The sequence below is a fragment of the Zeus faber genome (assembly GCF_960531495.2).
Source record: "Zeus faber genome assembly, chromosome: 4".
NCBI classification, from domain to species: domain Eukaryota; kingdom Metazoa; phylum Chordata; class Actinopteri; order Zeiformes; family Zeidae; genus Zeus; species Zeus faber.
Window position 1 is genome coordinate 34,528,520 of NC_137191.1, and position 10,000 is coordinate 34,538,519.

At 52.2% G+C, this 10,000-nt stretch overlaps 1 protein-coding gene across 1 annotated transcript in view; it reads left to right on the plus strand.

The window, feature by feature from the left end:
• Positions 1–10,000, plus strand: part of cacna1ab (calcium channel, voltage-dependent, P/Q type, alpha 1A subunit, b) — a gene marked incomplete at both ends in the record, with an annotated part of 106,285 nt that overhangs the window by 23,676 nt on the left and 72,609 nt on the right.

A 10,000-nucleotide genomic window follows, 5' to 3' on the forward strand; every position in this document is an offset into this window, starting at 1 on the left:
CCATGTGATGACGTCACCCGCTGATCTGATCCTTTACAGCAGAGTCATTTCAATTGTATTGTTCATTATTTCATTTATCAGCACTCAATGCGGTGTTAGGACGGCCTCCACCTTTTTATTTATTTCCAGAGTAATAAGTAAAATTATCACCCATTCTGCCGAAGAGAAGTTAGTGAGGGCAGGTAAACAGATTTTTCTCGGAAACCTTTCAGTCCTCAAACATGGGGTTAAAATTCTTATTTTTTGAATTTTTATTTATTTTTTTATTATTACCCTTTTTCACGGAGGGAAAAACCGTGATTAAAACCGTTAAATCCAGTTTCTTTTGCTGTTTTTTTTTCTGAACTTCTGAAGTTGGCTACGCCTTAAATTGTTAAATTTCTGAAGACTTTACTTTAACTGTTAAAATTTCAAACAATTATAGTGTTAATGTTTTGAATACAACCCAACCACAACTTAAGATGGTGAACAGACACAAAATAATTATATATACATATATTTATATATGTATATACATATATATATAGTAATATATATATGTATATGCACATATATATATATGCTTATATACTGTACATATACATATATATATAGTAATATACTGCATATATATATATATATATATATATATATATATATATATATATATATATATATATACATATATATAGTGTTTTTATGGTGGCTTTGAAAGTTCCACTTCCAGTCTGTGTCTGATGGGAAGCCATGATGTGCCCAGTCAGCACTTGAGCCCCTGGATTCCAGCAGGATCCTCCCAGGAGCCGTAATAAATACCACCGCACCATTACCGACCCGCGTCTGGGTCTTGTCCGGCAGCTTCCCGCCCTGGCATTTCAGACACGCCCTTCTTACCCTTATGAGAGGAGCTGGGGAGAGCTCGGGCGGAGCGGACATCACCCCCATGTGAAGCCCAACGGGGAGCGTGAACCTGGATCATCCAAAGTGTTTTGTCCTTCTCGCTCCCCGTGCGGTGTCAGTCATCCAACTCTGCTGGTTTATTTGTTCTCATTTCCCGTGAAACTTTTGATTCATTGGCCGTCGAACCGATTGACCTGCCTGGGTGAACTTGGGCGGGGCAGGAAGTGAAGTCATTTATATTGTTAGTTCTAATTCTCTGTCAGTAATCCCCTGTTTCATGTATTCATTAATGGACGCGTGCCATCTTATTAAAACAAACCATATATATTTTAATAGTATCTGAGGGAGGCGATCAAGCCGCGCAGCTTTTTAAGGAGTGTCTTTACCTCATCTCTGTCCTGCTCCATCACCGGAGCACCCACCAAACGGGGCGCTCCGCGTCCCATGACGAACCTGGTGACGCCGCCTCCATTACCTTCATTACCCCGCACACACACACACACACACACAGACACGCACACACACACACAGACACACACATACACCGTCCAGACACTGTGCCCTTGCAGGGACCGAGAGGCACGCTGGGAGACGACTGGGCGACAGGTGGACCAATAGGCTGTCCACGGAGAGAGGGAGAGAGAGGAGGAGGGAGAGAGAGAGAGATGGAAAAAGTGCAGGAGGGTGAATCAGAGTCCAGGGTGACATGGGAGGGGGGGGTGAGACAAGTGGAAGGTGGTGAGACGGGTTGTTAAGCTGTAGGAGGTCAATAGAAAGACATAGATCTGGATGGATGGATGGATGGGTGGATGGGTGGGTGGATGGGTGGATGGATGGATGGATGGGTGGATGGATGGGTGGATGGGTGGATGGGTGGGTGGATGGATGGATGGATGGATGGTTGGGTGGGTGGATGGATGGATGGTTGGGTGGGTGGATGGGTGGGTGGTTGGATGGATGGATGGATGGATGGTCGGGTGGGTGGATGGGTGGGTGGTTGGATGGATGGATGGTTGGATGGATGAATGGGTGGATGGATGGATGGATGGATGGATGGATGGTTGGCTGGATGGATGGACGGTGCATCGATCGGGCTTTCCCTTTCGGCCCCGCTCCACCTCCTCTCCTCCTGCCGGTTTTACAGGAAGCGCAAGACGGAGGAGGCGGGAGGGCGAGGGAATGAAAGGGGGATGATGACGGAGCGGGAGAGAGCAACGTCTCCCATATGAGGATGACGGGACGGGAAGGCGACAGGTGACGGCAGCGGGAGACAGGTCCTGCACTCTGCTGAGGTCAGCAAGAAGGAGAAGGTTGGAGGAAGAGATGGAGGGAGAGATGGAGGGGAGGAGGAGGGAGGAGCGGGATTGGAGGAACAGAGGGAGCACAGGGGAGGAGTGGAGCAATCCGTCTCACCGGCCTCCCTTCACCTCCCCTGTCATCCCTTCTCCTCCCCCCCTCCTCCCTTCACCTCCCCCGTCCTCCTTTCACCTCCCCCGTCCTCCCTCCACCTCCCCCGTCCTCCCTCCACCTCCCCCGTCCTCCCTTCACCTCCCCCGTCACTCCTCCAGTGAGGGGAGTTGACTGGGTGGGGGGGGCATATTGGTCGTAAAGGTTGTCCCTTGTCGAGAGAGAGAGAGAGAGAGAGAGAGAGAGAGAGAGGGAGGGTGGAGGGGGTGAGGGGGTGGAGAGGTGGGGCTGTGTAGTGTTTGGGTGGTGGTTTACTAGACTACTACTCCATCTTCTCCTGTTTGGTTTTACCTTCAAGGAGTTTGGTGGAAAAGCTCATCCTTAAGAGCAGCCATGTTGGAATCAAAACCCTATACTGCATACTGCATACTACATACTGCATACTGCATACTACATACTACATACTACATACTGCATACTACATACTGCATACTACATACTGCATACTGCCTACTGCATACTACATACTACATACTACATACTACATACTGCATACTACATACTACATACTACATACTGCATACTACATACTACATACTGCATACTACATACTACATACTGCATACTGCATACTACATACTGCATACTACATACTACATACTACATACTACATACTGCATACTACATACTGCATACTACATACTGCATACTGCCTACTGCATACTACATACTACATACTACATACTGCATACTACATACTACATACTACTGCCTACTGCATACTACATACTACATACTGCATACTACATACTACATACTGCATACTGCCTACTGCATACTACATACTACATACTGCATACTACATACTGCATACTGCCTACTGCATACTACATACTACATACTGCATACTACATACTGCATACTGCATACTACATGCTGCATACGACATACTGCACACTACATACTGCATACTACATACTGCATACTACATACTGCATACTACATACTGCATACTGCCTACTGCATACTACACTCTACATACTACATACTACATACTGCATACTACATACTACATACTGCATACTGCATACTACATACTACATACTGCATACTACATACTACATACTGCATACTGCATACTACATACTGCATACTACATACTGCATACTGCCTACTGCATACTACATACTACATACTGCATACTACATACTACATACTACATACTGCCTACTGCATACTACATACTACATACTGCATACTACATACTACATACTGCATACTGCCTACTGCATACTACATACTACATACTGCATACTACATACTACATACTGCATACTGCCTACTGCATACTACATACTACATACTGCATACTACATACTACATACTGCATACTGCCTACTGCATACTACATACTACATACTGCATGCTACATACTGCATACTGCCTACTGCATACTACATACTACATACTGCATACTACATACTGCATACTGCATACTACATGCTGCATACGACATACTGAACACTACATACTGCATACTACATACTGCATACTACATACTGCATACTGCCTACTGCATACTACATACTACATACTGCATACTACATACTGCATACTGCATACTACATGCTGCATACGACATACTGCATACTGCATACTACATACTGCATACTTCATATTGCATATTACATACTGAATACTGCATACCACATAGTGCATACTGCATACTACATACTACATACTGCATACTGCATACTATATACTGCATACTACATACTGCATACTACATACTGCATACTGCATACTGCCTACTGCATACTACATACTACATACTGCATACTACATACTGCATACTGCATACTATATACTGCATACTACATACTGCATACTGCATACTGCCTACTGCATACTACATACTGCATACGACATACTGCATACTACATACTGCATACTACATACTACATGCTGCATACGACATACTGCATACTACATACTGCATACTGCATACTGCCTACTGCATACTGCATACTACATACTGCATACTACATACTGCATACTGCATACTGCATACTACATACTGCATACGACATACTGCATACTGCATACTACATACTGCATACTTCATATTGCATACTACATACTGAATACTGCATACTCTGATCTACAGAATGATCTCTACGTTCTAAATCTCTCTGCTGCGACACAACACATCCCACGGAGCGTCACAGTCATATAAAGGTGACGCTCGCTGTACGCAACACGTCGCACGTCGCCGACGTTCCCGCGTCCGCAATCACGTCACATCCATGGCCGTGGGGGACCGTGGGGGACCGTGGGGGACCGGGGGCCCCGCGGCCTGCGGGGGACCGGGTGTGTTCGAGGAGCAGGGGGGCCGTCTCCCATTTCTCTTTGTCCACATCTTTGACGGAGAAATGCCCGGACGTCATTTTGATCCCTCGCCTCGTTGGCACGACGATCGCCGAACCACCCCCCGGCTTGGACTTCCCCGGCGCCCAACGACGGGCCCCCGTCGCCGATCCGACGGAGGCGGTTCCTCGCGCGGCTCCGTCGGCTCTCCGCCGGGAGCCCTGGTGGGTCGCGCCTTTCGGGAGGCGCACGCCCCCGGGCGTCGGGCGTCTTCTCTCCGCTCTCGTTTCGGGAATCACCAGGAGGGGGATTTTCCCGGGGGACGGTGGTTGTTCTGTTCACGATGTTCACAAAAAGTGTAACACAACAAAATGCATCCATTTTGTGTGCGCGTGTGTCTGTGTGTGCGCGCGCGTGCGTGTTTGTGTGTGTGTGTGTTTTTGTGTGCGTGTGTGTGTGTGTGTGTGTGTGTGTGAGGGAGAGGGAGGGGCCTCAGTGGGGGACACACAGTGGACAGGAGCTCACACTGTGGTGACACATGGCACGCCCACACTGTTTCCACACGAACACACACACACACACACCGGACGCAGACATGAATCACGTATCTTTTACATGCGACAGGCTGATAAAATTCACTGCATTTGATTTTTAGGGATTTTGTTTTGCGACACGCAGCACTCGGCAGGGGGGCGTCCACGTCGGGTGGACACGCACACGCGACACGCACGCACGCGCACGCACACGCACACGCAATCGTGCCGTCATGCACGTCCCGTGACCGGGCGGGAAATCTCTAAAAAATTTCGAACCCGCCGCGCTGGTCACGGAGCGTCCGTCCGATCCCGTGCCCGTTTTTTTTTTAACCGCGTCCCAGCTCACCCCCTCCCCCCGCTTCCGTCCATCCGTTGTTGTCGTTCGTCGCTCGCGGCGACGGGAGCGTTTCAGGGGTTTTTTTTGTTTTTTTTTGGTCTTTCATTCTTATTTTCTTTACGTCCGTCGCCCGGATTGACATCTTAACCAACGGCGACCAGCCCTGCCGCCGTCCCTTTTTGCAGTATGTAGTATGCAGTATGTAGTATGCAGTATGTAGTATTCAGTATGTAGTATGTAGTATAGGGTTTTGATTCCAACATGGCTTCTCATAAGGATGAAAGGGTTTTTCGCCGACGCGCCGCCTTGGGAACGGTGAAGTCGACAGGCCCTCCCCGTGTCCTGTCCCCTCGGTGAGGGTGGGGGGGCGGCGCGCGGAGCAGAGCGTACCCCCCCCCCCCGTCCTGCGGTGGGGACGGGGGGGACGGGGGGGACCGGAGCCAAGGCGCTCGGCGGACGGTCACGAAACAGCCGCCAAGCGCCGCCTGTTTTTGTTTCTGTCCCATCTCGTGCGTTTCCGGTGAGAGCGCGGGCGTGTGTGTGTGTTTTCCTGTGTGTGTTTTGCCGCCGAGCGCGCCCAACCTGCAGCGGCGGAAAGTGGGTCATCTATACTACCTGGGCTCCCCTCCGCATTACTCACTGTCACTGTGCGTGTGTGAGTGTGTTTATGGGTGTATGTGTGTGTATGTGTGTGTTTATGTGTGTTTGTTTGTTTATGTGTGTGTGTGTGTGTGTGTGTGTGTGTGTGTGTGTGTGTGTGTGTGTGTGTGCGTGCTCCTTCAACAGGATCCACTGGTAGAAAGGGGAATAGATAGAACGAAAGGAAAGGAAAAAAGGAGGAGAGGAGATGGGGGGAGTGGGAGTGGAGGGGGGTTGAAAAGCAATCGTTAGGAGACCCTCGCTCCCTCTCTCTATTTCTCCCTCCCTCTCTCTCTGTCTCTCTTCCTCTCCCTTTCTCTCTCTCTCTCTCTCTCCCTCCCTCGCTCCCTGCTCGCCATCCCCGTTGCCGCGGCAATGCCGAGATTCCATCAATGAGTCCGGGGCTGCGTTGCCCCGGCAACGGTCATGAATGAGAGCAGGTCGGCAACCGTGTAAACTCTGCGAGGGAAGGGAGAAGAAAGGAATAGCCGGTTGCCATGGCGATGCGGCGAACGGGGAAAGACTGGGCAGAAACGGTACACGACGGAGACGGTCTCCCAGGCGCCGGCCGGGGTCTTCGTCGTGCGGTCATCACCGTCATCATCGCCGCCGCCACCGCCGTTTCCATTATTCATAACAGCGTCGACGGAAGCGGCCGAGAGCAGGAGCCCAAGCTCGGTGCACCGCCCGCACCGCGCGTGCGGCGGTGGCGGGTAGGGCGCCTCCTGTGCGTGGCGGTCACCATGGACGCGCCCGGCGTGGCTCCGGAGCCACGCCCGGCACCGAGGGCTCCTCGGCAGAGGGCCACGGCAGGAGTAACGGCTCCGTCTCCTCCATCACCAAAGCATTGGGTGCCGGTCGACACGGGGGGCAGACGCTGCCAGAAGGGAGGTGGGGGGCCGAAAACGAATCCCAATTATCCCGGAAACGCTCCCGCGATGTCGCCGTGGGGACAGAACCTGAAGAGAAGTAAAGTAGGTCAGGTCCCTCGATAAGCAAGTTTGCTCAGTGATCTAACTTTTGTGTACGGAGCCCGAAAATAAACCTTTTTATCCGAACATGGATCCGTCCATTTTCTTGACCCGCCTTTTTCCTGGGGGGGGTCATCTCGGGGTCATTGCTGATATCTCCGGGAGGTAGGGCGGAGGGGGCGTTGGGGCGCACGGGGTGGGGGCGGAGCTTCACGAGGCGGCGTCGCCCCATTTCGTCATTTCTTTCTCTTTTCTTCCCGACCCCCGGCGGCGGCGCCGCTCTGCGGGAGCCCGAACTCGAGTCTCGCGTTGGGCCGAGCCGATGCCCCGCCCCCAGTCAACCAGACATGACGAGAGGATGTCAGAGCACCTGGAGGACATGCACACAAGCAGGGGAACACGCAAGCTCCAGGCAGAATGAAAGCTGAGTCGGCATTCTGTGTCTGTGTGTGTGTGTGTGTGTGTGTGTGTGTGTGTGTGTGTGTGTGTGTTGCAGGGTGCAGGGTGACAGGGTGTTCTCGAGCAGTGTCAGCCTCCATCACCACTGTTAACAACTCCTCCGCCTGTGCAAATCCCAGTCTGCCTGTCTCTCTCTCTCTCTCTCTCTCTCTCTCTCTCTCGCGCCCCCCCCCATCCTCCTCTATCTGGCAACACAGCCCCGCTCCCGTTACGCCCCCCGGGGGGCGACCGCAGCGTTTCAGCTTCTCTCCTCCTCCGACAGCCGTTCCTCCAGGGACGTCGCACCTCCGCCCGTTCCATCCTCTCCGTTATGCCGCTCCGTCAGGGGGTTAGCGGTTGTACCACTATCGCGTTGGAACGGGGGTTTTCCAGGAACCTTGAGGGTTTGAGACCGCGTGGGTCGGCTCGTCGGGTGTCGCGGGGTGAAGTGGGGTTGTGGGGTTTAAGGTCCTCCACCTTTCACTCTCCCTCCCCGACGCTGTTCCCCCCCGTCCCTCCTCGTCCTGGTGTTCGGCTGAAACAAATTCATTCTGGGATGTGCGGTATAAAGGCAGCCCGGCTCACTCCCCGTCGGCAGCCCAATCGCTTCTTAATATTTTGTGAGCGGAAGGTTGCCGGTTCGATCCCCGGCTCCTCCCGGTGGCCTGCTGATGTGTCCTGGAGTGAGACGCTTAACCCCCTAACGGCTGCCCGGGCGCCTCTACATGGCAGCCCACTGCTCCAAGCTACGTCAGTTACGAGGATGGTAAATGCAGAGAAATTGCAAATTTCCCCGTTGTGGGGCTGATGAAGGCACGTAAAAAAAAAAATGAATCAATTAAAATTTCCAGACCATGAATGCATTTCGGCGTTCCCACTGTTCCCGGCGCTGTGTCAGCTTCGCTCTGGAAGTAAGAGAATCCACGAGGATAAAACGGCAGGACCGTCCCAGTCGGTGAGAGCGCACTGCCTGGCAACCCCCCAAATCCCACGCTTTGCTGTTTGTTAAAATATATATTTTCTCCATCCGTGTCGACGGGCGGGCGAGACGCGGGAGCAGTGTTGATTAGGTGACGAGCAGCTGGACCGTGTGGGCCATGCTGGAGGTGGTGCTGGGGGTGGTGCCGGGGGTGGTGCTGGTGTGCGTCCTGGCCTTCAGGTTCTTCTGCGGCTTCAAAACAAAACAAAACAAAACAAAGCAAACAGCTGGTTTTGGGTTCAGTTTCGTGGAGGATGTGTTGGGAGGTTTCGTTTCGGTGGGCGTGGCCATAACGGGTGACGCCCACCTGGTGGCTCCTCCCTTATCCTCACTTCCACCTCTCCTCCCCCCACTCTCTCTTTCTCCTTTCCTCCCTCTCGTGTTTCCTCCCCGACTGAGCACTGAGCACGGCCTTCCTTCCTTCCTTCCTTCCTTCCTTCCTTCCTTCCCGCCGCCCGCCCCACCCTTATCTCTCTCCCCCGTCCTCCCGTTACGCCCCCGCTCATCCCTCCCTCCGCTCCCCCGCTTCTCCGTCGGGGCGACGGAGCAGGCGAACGCGCTTGCTGCCCCCTCTACCGGCCATGCGGAGCGGGTGTTTTGCAGCCGTTGCCAGGGGCGACTGCAGCGCCTCGCGACCGGCGACCGTCTCGCAAAGATGGACGCCAGAGAGAGAGAGAGAGAGAGAGAGAGAGAGAGAGAGAGAGAGAGAAGAAGAGATTGACAAAGAGGGAGGGAGGAGGACAGCAAGACAGGTAGAGGGAGAGATGGAGGGAGATGAATAGAAATAGAGAGAGGGAGGGGGGAGAGAGGGAGAGGGGGAGAGAGGGTTCAGTTAGAGGAAAGAGAGAGAGAGAGAGACGGACGAGACAATCCTCCGTCCTTTTTCCATTAACTCCACTATACATCCACCTGTCCATCAAATTATCTATTTATCTATCCATCCATCCATCCATCCATCCCTCCATCCATCATCCCTCCATCCATCCACCCACCCGTCTCTTACCCCTTGACCTAGCATCCATCCATCCACCAAATTCTCTATTTATCCATCCATCCATCCATCCTGCCGTCTGTCCGTCTCTCACCCCTTAATCTAGCATCCATCCGTCCATCAAATTCTTTATTTATCCATCCATCATCCATCAACCTGTCCATCCATCATTCATCCATCTATCCCTCATCCCTCCATCCATCCATCCCTCCATCCCTCCATTCCTCCATCCACCCATCTATCCCTCCACCCCTCCCTCCATTCATCCTTCCATCCATCCATCCATCCATCCCTCCATCCATCTCTTCCAGATCATATTCCTGCTTTGTGCTGCTTCAGTGTAACCCATATTGACCATCCCCTGAAGAGACGCTTCTACCTTCCCATCTGTTGCTCCACCGCTCTGCTCCGAGAAACCTCCACCTCCTCCTCCATCTCTCCCCTCCCGTGGAACCC